The 14,154-nt window shown below is 43.7% G+C and overlaps 1 protein-coding gene across 2 annotated transcripts in view; it reads left to right on the top strand.

Moving 5' to 3' along the window:
- The first annotated feature begins 6,994 nt into the window (after positions 1-6,994).
- thrb (thyroid hormone receptor beta) overlaps positions 6,995-14,154 on the top strand; it is a 97,332-nt gene continuing 90,172 nt past the window's right edge. Inside the window, exon 1 of one of the 2 annotated variants that reach the window (XM_030120188.1) lies at positions 6,995-7,165. The gene's annotated coding sequence lies outside the window, so the exon portion shown is untranslated. The remainder of the gene's footprint in view (positions 7,166-14,154) is intronic. The other variant, XM_030120189.1, reaches the window with a different exon arrangement.

Raw genomic sequence — 14,154 nt, 5'->3', positions numbered from 1 at the left:
TGGAGGCTCTGGTTCCCACATCAGCTCCTCTCGTGTCGCAAGCACATCAAAAGTAACTCTATCGGCCAATGCAATATTGTGTAAAACTGCCTAAATAAAGTCACACACCTTTTTGGGAATGAACAGGAACAGCAGCGTTTCCCCCGCTGGATCTGAGCGTCTGAAGCTGCTCCGCAGCAGCAGCGTGTGCGTCTTTGCGCACTGTTGCGCTCCTCTCCGTGGCAGGATGGACCAGCGGACTTATTGAAAGTTAAAAATCCTTTATTAATCCCACAAAGAAGAATTTTATTAAATATCCCGTAAGGGCGTGATTTTATTTTTTATTCATTTATTTTTAATCAGTTTAGTTCAGTTCAGTTCAGTTTATTCATTTGTCCCTTGGAGGGCGATTCAATGTGCAGTAAGTTCACGTTCATACATAACATAAATATACAAGACAACATAAAAGCATAACAAACCTCGGTGCATAATCAGCTCCAGTACAAATAAAAAGCAGATCAGCAAGGTGGACCCATAAAACCAAGCTGTTCGAAACATTCTAGACGGCAAACAAGAAATGACAAACCACTGTCAGCAAATGTGCAGTAGTTGCATAGTAAAGCATGGAGACTGGTGGACATGCTGTTACTTCCTCTTCTTCTCGGCATTTAAAGCGCGGATGGAGAGAGGCACAAAGGAAAATTTATATCTGTTTTTAGTAGCTAGAGGGACAGTGAAGCGGAGGCCAGAGGGAAGGAGCTGATACTCCTGATGCAGAGGGTGGGTTTCATCTCTGCAAATGTTCTTGGCTTTCTTAAGCAGCTGAATATTATAAATTTCCTCCAGGCTGCTGAACTTCACCCCGGCTACTTTGAAAGCAACGCGCACAATTTTCCCTAAGGAGTTTTTGTCCTTAACAGTAACATTACCGTACTATTACCGTAATCTGTCCTGAATGTGTGCTGTTTGTGCTTTATGGCGGGTTTGAGATGTGCTTTATAGTTATTTTCACGCTTCGCCACGTTTCTCTGCGCTGCACCGCAAGTCCGCACTGACAAGAACTTGCGTACACGATGTCAGAGCTGTCGTGAGATTTCATCTTTCCGAACGATCACGACCAAATTGATAAATAACCAACCCGTCTTTCATATGGACGTACGACGGGTGTGCGCCCATATACCGCCGTACGACCGTTTGATAAATGAGGGCCAGTGTGATGTGAAGAGATCGTTTCACTGCCACGGTCTTGGGGTTAGGGTTGGGGTACCAGACCCGGTCTGGGTCCTCTGATGGAAGCCCTTCACTGATCGGCCACAACATTAAGACCACCTAGCGGCTGATGTGCAGGTTCCTCGGTGGTCCCCTGAGGAAGGAAGTTCTTTTCTTGTGAAGACTTTTAGAGTCTGGTTCCGTCCGCTCTGTGAGGAACCGGCTGCTTCAGGAAGAAATCCAGGTTCCATGAATGGAGGGATTCATTCTGACTTCAGCCAACCGTGGTCACCATGAAAAACACAGTGGCCCTCATTTATCAAACGATCTTTCAAACCGGTGTATATCTGAGCGGTGAGCTCATCGTACGACGGGGCTGCGTGGCATTACTGAAACTTCCACATCTCGCCGATCTCAGGGTTTGGATGATCGGGTGCTGATAAAAGCCGCGGCTGAATCTCATCGTCATTAACATGTTAGGCCCTGAAATATTTGTGATTCTGAAGCCCCGCCCACTGAGATCAAACACTGAGAAGGAGCGATTTTTGTGAAAAAAGAAACTTTTGGGAGCTGGAAATGGATCCTGTCAGGTCTGAGGTGGAGGGAAATCAGGAGGAGCTCTGTGGAAGAATAAAAACTGAAATTAAAGGAGAATAGAAAAACACTGCCTGGAGGACGCTGTTCACGGTAGCGGTGCACAGCATTTCCTGGACCAATGAACACCAGCTGAAGTCTGAACAGATTATACGTCCGTTAAGTTAACCCTGATGTTACAAATAATGAGGCTGACTCACGTGATACAGCTCAGATTTTTATTGTTTGGTTTAATCATGTCTCAGAGTCAGACAGCAGCGGCACGGCGGCCCGGTCTCCTCCCCACAGCGGGGACGGTCCCACCGAGACACACCCAGCACCGGACCGGTACTGAACAGACCCAGTATGAGCGGTCGATATGATCAAAAATACATTCACGGCTTTTAAAGTGGCGTATTCATGGGGAGACACCATTCGCCGAACGGCGTCACGTGACCAGGTGGAACGCCGCCTGGTCAAACCAGTCGCCTGCATTCTAATTTTATTCTCATGTTCTCCCCCCCCCTGAAGTTTGGCCAGCCAGTAAAATGAATTTATTTTTACCCAATCAGTGGAAACCTGGGAGACTGAAGCAGCTGCAGGACGAAGTCGATCACTGGCTGTGGCTGCAGGACAGGAAGGAATCTGGAACCACAACCACAACAAAATACTTGTATTGAATTACAACCACAACAAAATACTTGTATTGAATTACAACCACTACATAATACCTGTATTGTATTATTCTTATGCTGCTTTGTTCATTTCTGATCTGAACTGTTCTGATTGAAGGTCTGTTGGTTGTCTTGTTGGATCCTTAAACAGGAGCTGTGTTTCTCTTCTCTCCTGCAGCAGCAGCTCCTCCACCGAGGACAGTCAGTCCTGCTCTGCTGCTGCTTCACCTGGTGCTGACCTGTCCCACAGCTGGACGAGACGCCTGCCTCTGTGTGTGTGTGTGTGTGTGTGTGTGTTGATCTTAACTGCGGCTGACAGCTCCCAGAACAAACGGTCCCAGTTGGCAGAGGGAGAGCGGCACTCGGCTACAGGTGGAGGTGAGGTCAGAGGTCAGAGGTCAGAGGTCACGGGCTCAGCTGGCAGGACTTCACTCTCTGTGTGGCTCACTGCTGGACGACTGGAGAGACGAGCCTCAAAGTCTGCAGGAGCAAAACATCTGGGAGCTGCAGACGGCTGGAGAACATCTGGGAACATCTGGGAGCTGCACCAGCTGTTGGAGACCAGAAAGGGGGGCCTGTAGAAACCTGGACCACCAGGACTGGACCAGAGGAGGTCTGAGGAGACTAGAACCAGGACTGGACCAGAGGAGGTCTGAGGAGACTAGAACCAGGACTGGACCAGAGGAGGACTGAGGAGTCCGGAACCAGGACTGGACCAGAGGAGGACTGAGGAGTCCGGAACCAGGACTGGACCAGAGGAGGTCTGAGGAGACTAGAACCAGGACTGGACCAGAAGAGGTCTGAGGAGTCCAGAACCAGGACTGGACCAGAGGAGGACTGAGTAGTCCAGAACCAGGACTGGACCAGAGGAGGTCTGAGGAGACTAGAACCAGGACTGGACCAGAGGAGGTCTGAGGAGTCCAGAACCAGGACTGGACCAGAGGAGGTCTGAGGAGTCCAGAACCAGGACTGGACCAGAGGAGGTCTGAGGAGTCCAGAACCAGGACTGGACCTGTTTTCCTGGTTTCTTACTGGTTGTTCAGGGGCTGTTCTGTTCTGTTTGTTTTTTGTTTGTGTGTTTGTTTGTTTTTTGGATAGTTTTTGTTAGTTAGTTTTTTGTTTTTTTTTTTTTTTGGGGGGGGGGGGTGTTCTGTTTTGTCAGTCCTGTATTCCTGTAGGGCTGCTGCACTCAGAGCTCCTGAGGGTGGAGACAGAATCGTCTGGGACGGCTCCACACTCCTGCTTGTCCTGCTGCGACCCGGTCGTTTCCTTTGGCTCATAAATCCACAGTTCAGGTGAAACTCCACACCTTCCACTACCAAGAGACACACACCGCCCCCCACACGCCGACCAGGCAGTAGAAAGACTGCAGCGTCCCTCTGCTCACCTGGACATCATCACCTGTGTGCTCCATTCATACCTTCTCCCAATTTGCTCCCCCTGGTGGTGAATTGAAGAAATGATAAATGCCTCCTAAAATTCCAGATTATTTTTTGTTGTTGTTCTCGTTTCTTTTTTTTTTCTTTCTTTTTTTTGTGGTGTTTTTTTTTTTTTGGGGGGGGTGTTCTGGCTTCTTTTGTTTTTCTTTTGGTTGTTCTGGTTTTTTGTTTTGTTGTTCCTGGTGTCTTTTTTGTTTTTTTAATTTTTTTGTGTGGGGGGTGGGGGGTGGAGGGGGAACCCCCCGTTATTTTTTCCCGTTTGTTCTTCTTTCTTATTTTTCTCTTCTTCTGTTTCAGATCCTGTCCTCCCAGCTCTGATGTTTCAGAGGAACTACTGGTGGAAAAGCTCGTCCTTCTGTTGTGTTCTCTCTGCCCTGCAAAAAAAAAAAAAAAAAAAACAGAGGAAAAGTTTCAATTAAGATCAGAATCTCAACTGAAACCTTTCCTCTGTTTCCTCTGTTTCCTCTGTTTCCTCTGCTACCTTTCCTCTGAAAAAAACAAACAAACATGTGATGCAGTTCTCCGGTCTGTCCACCAGGGGGAGCTCTTTCTATGCAGCAAACATTGAAGAGCAGTGAGTCTGAGACCTCCTGTGGAGCCGAACTTCTCCTTCTTTACATGACGGCATCGTCCTTTAGTGGAGCGTATGGAGGGAGTGGGTTTAAGGGAGAGGTGGAGGAGGAGGAGTCACTGATCCTCTGCTGTGTCCCAGAATAATCTCCCTCTTCATCCTTCAATCTTTTGCTTTGAATAAAATGTATATACAAGCCTGTGTTTTGGAGCCAGACACGTCAGTGAAATAACACAGACTGACCTCCCATAAAATACAGAGTTTTATTTCTCTCTGTGTCTTTCTGTTTTTTCTTGAATCTCTTTCAAAAAAACATTGCTGCTCCTTGTTGTATCATAAATACCTGACTTGCAAAGAAAAAAAGACTGTCTGCATTTTGGAAAATAGTGTTGAATTGTTTCTGTTGAGAGACTTCTTTATTCATGATCCTTCAGAGGTTTTAAAAAACTCTATCAGCTTTTAAGTTACTGAAAACAACTTTTAGAAAATCTGTAAAGGAGTGTAAATGGTGGAAAAGGTGTGCAGTGGAACTCCCACAGCCACCAGCAGCGCCCCTAGTGGCCGGGCAGGGAACTACAGAGCAGCCGTTTCCTCTGGAGGAAGGTTTCATGATGGACTCAAGATCCAGATGCTTCTTCTGGAGGAATGTGGAGTCAAGATAAGTTCAGTGGAAACGATCAGGATGGCGGAGGGAATGTGGAACCATTCAGGACCTGACGAGGCCTCGAGGAACTCAGAACCTCAAGAAGCCTCAGGGAACCCCTTCAGAACCTCAAGAAGCCTCAGGGAACCCCTTCAGAACCTCAAGAAGCCTCAGGGAACCCCTTCAGAACCTCAAGAAGCCTCAGGGACCTCCTTCAGAACCTCAAGAAGCCTCAGGGAACTCCTTCAGAACCTCACGAGGCCTTGAGGAAACGTTTTAAAACTGGATGAAGCCTCAAAGAACCTCTTTAGAACCTGACAAGGCTTCAGGGAGCCTCTCCAGAACCTCATTGAACCATTCAGAACCTGACGAGGTCCCGGGGAACTCCTTTAGAACCTCAAGAAGCCTCATGGAACCTTTTTAGATACTGATAATGCCTCAAGAAACCCTTTCAGAACCCTCTGAACCCTCTGAACCCTCGTAGAACCCCCTGAGAACCTGATGAGACCTCAAGGAACCCCTCAGTGCCTCAAGAACCCTACTGGAACCCCTTAAGAACCTGACGAGCCCTCAAGAAACCCTTTCAGAACCTTTTGTGGCCTTGAGAAACCCTTTCAGAAGCTGACTCGGTCTCGGGGAACCCCTTCAGACCCTGAAGTGACGGGGCCTGAAGCAGCTCCCAGTTGAAAACACTGTCACCTGGTCTCCATGGAAACGGGTCAACAGAACCGGACTCTGATCACTGTCGCTGTGGGCGGATCAGCTCAGGTTAATCCTCCTCCGTCTCCACTCCTCCTCAGCTGAACTCCTGTCGGACTCGTTCCTGGTCTGATCAGCGGACGCCGCCGTGCCAAGAGACGCCTGTTCTCCATCAAACCGCCGCAGAACCGCAAGGCGTGCTCCTGTCAGTCAATCACACCGCAGGATTCACCATTCGAAGACAAAAAAAACTTTAAAATAAGCTATAATTCTGCTTACAAATTCAGAATTCCAATTAAAAAAAGTAATTCTGAGTAAAAGTCAGGAAATGAAGTCAGAGGTGAAACTCAAACTCAAAACATAAAAATCAGTAGGCTAGTCGGAATATAACATTTTCACTACAAAGATTTTAAAGTTAAATCTGCAATAAATTAGTTTGAAGATCTTCAGAATCGTGCTTAAAAATGCAGAATTCTAAAAAGAGAAAATAAAAAATAACATGGAAAACTCAGGAAATCAAAGTCAGAATTACTAATAAAAAGGATAGAAATTTTAATTTAAAGAAACAGTTTTTGAAAAAAAAATAGTACAGAGTTGGAACATGGAAGATTTTTTTTGAAGAGTTTGAGAATATTTGGAGTACTGAGAAAAAAATTAAAATGAATAAATAAATAAATAAATAAATAAATAAATAAAATTAAGTTAAAAAACTGATGGATTTTAACTCATAATTCTGATAAGGCTGTAAAAATATCGGACTTTCCGGTGACTGACAGTTCACTCACGTCTCCCTGTCGGTTCGCTTTGCCCTCGTTCCCGTCCAGACAAAACAGGCGCGTGTAAGCTCCCGCACGCGCGCGCGCGCGCTCCGCTTCCTGCAGCCAACCGCCGTCTGGAGCCGAGAGGAGCTGTAAAGTTGGAGTCAGTGAAGGGCGAGGCTGCGCCGCGCTCACTGAGAGTGTGTACGCGTGTGTGTTGTTGTTGTTGTTGTTGTGTGTGTGTATGTGCGTGCGTGCGTGTGTGTGTGTTGCTCTGTGATTCCCGCCGCGTTCATTCGTATCGCTGCAGATTATTATTATTATTATCATCATCATTATTATTAATTATTATTTATTGAGATTCTCGGGCTGCGTGTTGGAAGTTTAGTGAGTGTGCTGTGTACTGCACGGACTGAGTCCCACACGCACACGCACGCACGCACGCACACTCACACACACGCACAGCCCTCGCCTGATTTGCACCAGCCCGGGTCATTCCAGGTGAAAGCCCGGCTCCGAGTCCCGTTCAGCCCGCGGAGAGCTCCAGCGGCTCCGGCGGAGGAGGAATGCACCGGCACCGGGACCACGACTGAGATCCGGACCCGGATCCCTCTTATGCGGTGAGTGCAGCTCTCCTGTTTTTATTTTTATTATGGTTTTAAAAAGAAGAAGAAGAAGGAGGAGGAGGAGGAGGGAATGGAGGTTGCCTTATTTCATGTGACAACAGTCGGACATTATTAAAAATCACTCCTAAAATATATTAAAAGAAGGAACATTTCAAAGCTCCACGTTTATATGAATACTTATGTTTTTTATGTGTTCCGGACGGAAGCCGCGTCCGCAGAACTACGTTCAATTTTACTGGAATTTAACGCCGCCTTGGTAATAAGCCCTTAATTCACAGCTGTTTCAATATAATCCTCACATCGCGGGGATTATTACAATCTCCGTGGCGATTCGGGGTGTATTTTAAGCAAAACGCAGCGTTCTTGCAGCTGCAGTTTCCCTAAAGAAAACCAAGTCCGGCTTGCCTCCTCATGTCCGCGGCGGCACATTGATCGGCATGGGAATGCAGAAATTCGGACACATCTCGTGGAAAAAGTTGGCGTTTTCGTCCAAGTTGGGCTCGTTTTGCCGCAGCCGAAATGCAGGCACGTTTTTCCTGGTGTCGGAAGTTGTTCTGAAGTAGTTGTCAGCGTCTTCTGGATCCGACTAATGGTGGAAATGCGCTAAATGGGGCGACGGTCGCTCGGCGGTTCTGAATGTGTGTTTTTTAAGACACACTTTGGGGAGTTGGTTGTTTTGTGGGCCGGAGAGTTGGATGTTGTTATTTATTTATTTATTTTAGCACCGTGTTATCATTTAATGACACATTTCTGCTTCTGTTCGGTGTCCGAGGAGTTTCTCATTCGGCTTTCGCGTTGGTGAACTTGGAATTCTGCTTTTACCATCAGGTGGAAAAGAGAGAAAACTGCGCAGGAAGAGCGCAAACATTGGACTTCGCAATGTCTCCAGTTTTATTTGCGCAAACGCACAAGTGTGTGAGTGTGTGTGTGTGTGTGTGGTTGGGGGGGGGGGGGATCCTCCGTGGAGTGAGAGGAGTGTGCGAGAGTGCGATCCTGTGAAGTTATTTACAAAGCGCGGCCGCCGTGTCCCTCGCGGCGCGCCGTAGTTGGAGGAGTGATAGGTGACATGTTGTCATCTTTTATGATGCCTTCAAAGACAGTCGGGAAATGCAGCCGCCTCGGAGGTCAGTCCGGGACACGTGGAGATCGATTTGATATCAACTTGTGGGTTTTATGTGAATCAGCGTCCACAGGAAGCAGAAGAGACTTCAGCATGTTAAATAACTGCTTTTATTCATAGGACTTAAAGTTTTGTAGAGCTGAGAACACACACACACACACACACACACACACACACACACACACACACACACACACACACACACACACGTGTGTAGCATGAAATTGAAGCGTTTAATCTCGATCCTCCACAGAAACACTGGGTTTTAAAAGCCTCTGAGTGTCTTCCAGAAACTTCCGGAAGCTTTTAAAGTTTCACTGGCCACGGTGAAAATGGAATAGAAGGTTTACGTGTCGACTTTGCATATAATTCCTCTTCAGAATGACAATAAACTGCCTATTTTATTCAGAATTCTGTTTAATCTGGAACACAGATATATATCATTTTAAAGTGAAAAGAGGGATTAAAGGTCCTATTTAAACCCAGAGAAGCTGCCGAGCTGAACCTTCAAGAGGCCAAACTAGCGTGAGCGCGGCTCGCTAGCGGCGCTAACGCCTCCAGTCCAACCTGTTAGCTTGGTGTGGTTCGACGTTAGCAGGTTTATGCTGCGCTTCAAGTGAAAACTCCTCGTTTTGTGTTTTCATTTCAGAGACGTTTCACGTTAACACAGCGGCGTTTTGAGAACAGTGTAGTGGGCCTGATGGGCCACTAGAGGGAGCTGCTGGTGGGTTCTGCAATGAGGCCACACACACTCCGCAGAGAACAGCACCAGCTGAGTATTAACAGCTGGAGAGTCCATACATCCATCCATCTACCCATCCATTCATCCATACACTCATCCATCATCCATCCATTCATCCATCCATTTGTCCACCCAACCATTCATTCAGTCATTCATCCATCTATCCATCCATCCAACCATTCATCCATCATCCATCAAATCATTCATTCTTCCTTCAGCCGTCCATCAACACTCCATCCATCATCTAGCCATCGTCCAGTCGAACCATCTGTCGTCCATCATCCATCCATCATCCATCCATCATCCATCCATTCATCGATCCATTTATCCACCCAACCATTCATTCAGTCATTCATCCATCTATCCTTCCATCCATCCATCATCCATCCATCATCCATCCATCATCCATCCGTCCATCCATCCATCAGTGTAATGAAGTCCGTGTGAACCGACTGGCCGGTCAGACGGTTTTCAGGCTGGAGTTCGTCAGATTCGATCGTTTCCCCCGTTTGGAAAGCGGAGGAGTTCAGAGACGTGTTAAAAAATAGATGCTGCTGTTTGACGACACGAGGCAGGCTGAGCGGGAGCGGGCGGAGGGAGGGAGCGGCGGGGGTATTCCAGGTCGCTCCGTCTGCTGCCTGCTGCCAGCCGGAGCGGCCCAGAGGCTCTGCTGCTTCCCGCCACATCGCCCCGCATCCGCCGCGCTTCCACAAGGAAGAGCGGCGCCGATTCCAGGAAAGGAAAATCAATGCATTGAATATTTAAAAGAAAAACAGTGGAGTCATAAATATTAGTAGATCTTCAAAAACAAATCAGTTTGAAGGGATTTCCCATTTTAATTCTTCACCGGTAATGAAACAAACATCAATTCAACACAAGTTCTTTATCTTTTAACTAACTCTACCTGTGCGTCACCGAAAAATGACTTTAAAACTGTGAAAATTCACAATATTTCACATTTATTTGCACATAAATAAAACATTTCCAGTTGTTTTTTTTATTTTGGAGAGAAATAATTTTAATATGAATTAATTTTAACTGCTTTTTGTGAATTAATTTAATATCTATTGTCATTAAAACTGAAAAGGAATATGTTTAATGGATTTGTGATGAGTTTCAATAAATAGAGGCAAAAAACTCTTTTAAAACTGGATTTGATTTTGGCGAGGGGAACAGTTGATCAGACTAATTTGAGACTTTTTAATCATTTCATCAGTTTAATAGTATCTCAGTAGATTATTTTCAATTCCAACTGAATCTGAGAGATGAGTGGATGAATCAATGTACCTACATTTATGTGTTTTTTTCAATTTAAACTGAAAATTTGCATTAAGCTGGTTACAATTTGAATTGAAAGAAATCATTTTTTTCTTTAAATAATTTAAATTAATGTATTAAAATGACAAACTGAATCCTAACACATCTCAGAATATCAGAATATTTCAAATTATTTACAATCTTTCCTGTTTTTTTTCTTATTTCTTTACCAAAACCCACAACATAAACTCTGAATACTTCAGCTGATGTGCTGAATGTAGAAATAACTGATGAAGTTCATCAACTCGAAATATTTCACTATTTTTACTGTTTTCTTGTTGCATGTTTGAAGAAAACTGAAGCTTGTAAAAAGCTGAGAGAGGAAAACAGTTCATTATGTGTGTTTTTCTCAGCTTCCCTGTTTCTTTAAAATGACCAGATGTAACATTAAAGCGGACTGAGTTGAATTGTTTGGAGAAAAACATTGAAACACTAAAATCACGTTTTTCCAGGTTTCCTTTAAAAGCTAATTTTTGAAGGTTGCGTCTGTGACGGTCTCCAGTTAAAGAAACTCATGTTGTAGCAGTTCCATGACTGAAACAGGTAACGGCGCCAACCTGTGGTCCGACGTGAACATTACGCCGGTTTTCAGAGAAATGGATTCAGTCATTTTCTGTTTCATCATTTGACCAGAAGTTTTCAGGACGTAGAAAAGCAGATGATCCTAAATAAATGCAGCTTATTAAAGTCGATCCAGATACACTAGATTAAATGATTCACTGGAAGGATGAAATCCACAAACCAGTCTCATTTGTCAAGTCAGATAGGAGCGTGGTGTCGTGTTACAGTCGGATCCACCTCACACTGGCTGCAGTACGGCTCCCTCTGCAGCAGCTACAAGCATGGACCTGTGGTGACTGGAATCAGCCCCACCATGATTAACGGCTGGATTTCCACCAGATCCAGAGCTCCACAGCAGAGGATTCCCATCCCCACCGGACGCTTTGGGGAGTGCAAGGCGGAAGTTTTAGTTTGGAGGACCGACATCTGGCTGAACGTAGCATCTGGTCATATGCAGCATCGGTTATATGTAGCATCTGGTTATACCTAACATCTGGCTATATGCAGCATCTGGTCATACCTAGCATGTGGTTGAATGTAGCATCTGGTCAGACGTAGCATTGGTTATACGTAGCATCTGGTTGAACGTAGCATTTAGTTGTACGTGGCATCAAGTCGGACGTAGCATCTGATCATATGTAGCATCCAGTCATACACAGCATCTGGTCCTACGTAGCATTGGTTATACATAGCATCTGGCTATACGTAGCATCTGGCTATACGTAGCATCTGGCTATACGTAGCATCTGGTCATACGTAGCATCTGGTCGTACGTAGCATCTGGTCGTACGTAGCATCTGGCTATACGTAGCATCTGGTCATACGTAGCATCTGGTCGTACGTAGCATCTGGCTATACGTAGCATCTGGTCATACGTAGCATCTGGCTATACGTAGCATCTGGCTATACGTAGCATCTGTTCGTATGTAGCATCTGGTCATACGTAGCATCTGGTCATACGTAGCATCTGGCTATACGTAGCATCTGGCTATACGTAGCATCTGGTCATACGTAGCATCTGGTCGTACGTAGCATCTGGCTATACGTAGCATCTGGTCATACGTAGCATCTGGCTATACGTAGCATCTGGTCGTACGTAGCATCTGGTCATACGTAGCATCTGGTCGTACGTAGCATCTGGCTATACGTAGCATCTGGTCATACGTAGCATCTGGCTATACGTAGCATCTGGCTATACGTAGCATCTGTTCGTATGTAGCATCTGGTCATACGTAGCATCTGGTCATACGTAGCATCTGGCTATACGTAGCATCTGGCTATACGTAGCATCTGGTCATACGTAGCATCTGGTCGTACGTAGCATCTGGCTATACGTAGCATCTGGTCATACGTAGCATCTGGCTATACGTAGCATCTGGTCGTACGTAGCATCTGGTCGTACGTAGCGTCTGGTTGTATGTAGCATCTGGTCGTATGTGGCATCTGGATGTACGTTGCTTTATGAGTCTGTTATCTTTCGTCTTAGCGTCATTGTTCCAGAACTCTGCTTGTTGAACGCAGAAATAGAACGTCATTAGAAATGACTCTTTACTTTCAGGGAGTAGCCTCGTGAGATCAGGGATTTTATTTTTCCGGTTATTCATCAAACTGCAGTTTTTCCGAATTCACGCAATTTCATCACATAAAATTGCATAAATATCCCTCAGATTCCATGACTCTTTCTAAGAAAACGTGCCACATAATCAGGGATTTACGCCCGCCACTTGTTTCTTTCTGTACTTCTTTCTTTCTTTCTTTATATATTACATTTTTTAATTTATTTTTTGATTCATTCATATTTTTTTAGTTCAATTCTACATTTTTATTGTTTAGTTATTTATTTATTTGCATAAGGAACCTGTCTAAGAAAAATCAGATATTAGGAATACTTAACAATAAATAATAGGAGTTTTCAATAGTTTGATTTTCTTCGTTTTTTAATGATTAAAGACTAAAAAAGTATCTGATGCTTTTTCAGAATCCAGATGATTCAGACGGTTCTCTGTTTCTCTTCATTTGTCTTAATCACATTGGACCTGTAATCTTAATTAATGAAACATGCCGCCACCACAGCGCGTTCACTTCCTGTTCACTTCCTGTTCACTTCCTGTTCACTTCCTGTTTACTTATGATTCACTTCCTCTTTGCTTTCTTTTCCTGTGCTTTGGAGCCGAGATCACTGGACCGTCTGATGCCTGTTTCTGACGACTGAAATACCCTTGTCTAGTTAACATTAATGTTTCCTTGAAATATGAATCACAAATGAATCTGACTTTTCTCATTTTAATGAAATGTATTGACAACAACAAAATTCCTCAGGTAATTTTACTTTGTTCCTGCTGGCTGCTGCCCACGGTGAAGTTCCAGAGGTAATGGAACATCCCGGTATCTTCGTGTTTCTCTTTAACCCGTCCATGTTCACTGTGACCTCTGACCTGAGAGTCACGCCTTGACCGAGAGTCAGCGGGTTGAAAGGCAGGAAAAAGTTCAAGAAAAGCTGAAAACATTGAAACAAAGTTTAAAAAGTTGCAATGGTTGAAAAAAGCTTGAAAAAGCTAAAAAAGGAAAAAAAATTGAAAAAACTAAAAAGCTGAAATATATATATATATATATATATATATATATATATATATATATATATATATATATATATATATATATATATATATATATATATATAAAATACCCTGACAAGTGAAAAAGCAGTCAAAAGCCTTTAAAAGTAAAAAAAAAAAACCTGTAAAAAAAATTTAAAAAGAAAAGGCAGAAAATTAAAAAAAAATTAAAAAGATTAAAAAGTGAAAAACGCTGAAAAAACTTGAAAAATAAAACAGAAAATTTTGACAAAAAATTGAAAAGGCTTGAAAATTAAAAAAAGGCTGAAAATTTTTTAAAAATATTAAAAAATATATTACAAATGAAAAATTAAAAGAGCTTAAAAAGTAAAAAAAGCTGATAAAACCTTAAAAAAAAGCACAAAAATGCTGAAACAGCTGAAAAAAGTTTAAAAGTTGCGATAGTTGAAGAGAGCTCCAAAACCCTGGAAAAGTAAAAACAATAAAAATATTACAGTGAAAAAAGCTAAAAAGCTGAAGAATAAAAACACCTTAATAAATAAAAAAAAAAACACAATAACTTCAGAAGTGAAAAAGCTGAGCAAGTTGGACATTTTTCTAAAACACCTAAAAACTATAAAAATACTGAAGAAAACATTAAAAAGTTGAGAAAGAAACACTTAAAAAG

Source organism: Salarias fasciatus, chromosome 22, assembly GCF_902148845.1.
Source record: "Salarias fasciatus chromosome 22, fSalaFa1.1, whole genome shotgun sequence".
Lineage (NCBI taxonomy): Eukaryota > Metazoa > Chordata > Actinopteri > Blenniiformes > Blenniidae > Salarias > Salarias fasciatus.
This window is presented reverse-complemented; position numbering and strand designations above follow the sequence as displayed.